The following is a 1,278-nucleotide window of genomic DNA, read 5'->3' on the forward strand; positions in this document are numbered from 1 at the left end:
CTAGCGGTTTCGCCCCACACTATCACTGTATGACAATAGATGTAGACGCAGCAGATTATCAATCAATAAATAGTAATACCGCAATAAAAGACATCAGATCTCAACGAAAACAATGATTGTACCTTTGCCACTATAAATGGGGAACAAAAGTGGCCACGTCTACGTAAACATATTTGAAACGAGTGACTGAAAAGGGGGTCATGTAAAATCTATTGTTAATGTTAGTCTTAGTGACGTCAGCAGTAGTCGACTTTACTGTTCATATAACTCGACAAAAATTAAGATGTGAAATTTGTGATGAGGTTGATATCCAAGCGTATATAAACGTATTTTTGCTCATAATCACCCAAAGAAATTGTCTATTATAAGTTGAACCGAGACAGATCGAGATACACTTATGCCAAGACAAATTATAAGCGCCTTTCCATAAAAAAAGAAGAAAAAAAAAACATGCAGCAGACGGGCGTGTAACAAGTATTTCCTGGAAAACTAGAATATCCCTCGATGAATGGGTTCGATGGAAACGGAAACCTACCTTTACGTTCAGTAAGGGCGTGAGGGTTAATATTAGCAGGAAACCTACTCGACGAAGAAAACGTTTTGAACATACAGACAGTCCTCACTCTAAATAGTAACAAAATACTCATCCATATTTCGCTGTATGAAAAAAAAAAAAAAAATCTATACACTTGTTACAGCTTTTCTTCTGTATACTAAAGATTCATCTAAACTCGTCAATTATTTATGTTCTCTGTACAAGACAATCTTTCTCAGCAACTTACGAGTAACTTCCGGAGAAATATGCGAAAATTCTTTTGTATATCAGTAAGACTACATATATCGAGAATACATATATGCTGTTGTTATATACTTATGTCTATCAAAGCTCTTTGGTTTACAACGCTAACTGCTGAACTGTCATAGCCTTTTCTAGCCAATGATGACTGTTCCTACTTTTTTAGATTGTACAAAAAAAATATCGAGTCAACCCTCGGGATAAAATATTTACAAAAGTCCACCACATCACTACATCCATTTTCTCTAAAGACACGGAATAAACAAGGACATCTGGCGTATGCTTCCTCTCTTCCAGTCTTTTGCTTATTATGGCATCTGAGCACTATAATCAGTCATTATTACTGATATATATAGACATCCATGCACGCATCCCGAAGACACCTTTATAATTATAAACATAAAGAACACCGTGGACAAGCCATGATGGTCTTGAACGATGATTTTATAAAATAATAAACTTACCCACCCATTAAACTGCAT

This window comes from Penaeus monodon, chromosome 34 (assembly GCF_015228065.2).
Source record: "Penaeus monodon isolate SGIC_2016 chromosome 34, NSTDA_Pmon_1, whole genome shotgun sequence".
NCBI classification, from domain to species: Eukaryota; Metazoa; Arthropoda; class Malacostraca; order Decapoda; family Penaeidae; genus Penaeus; species Penaeus monodon.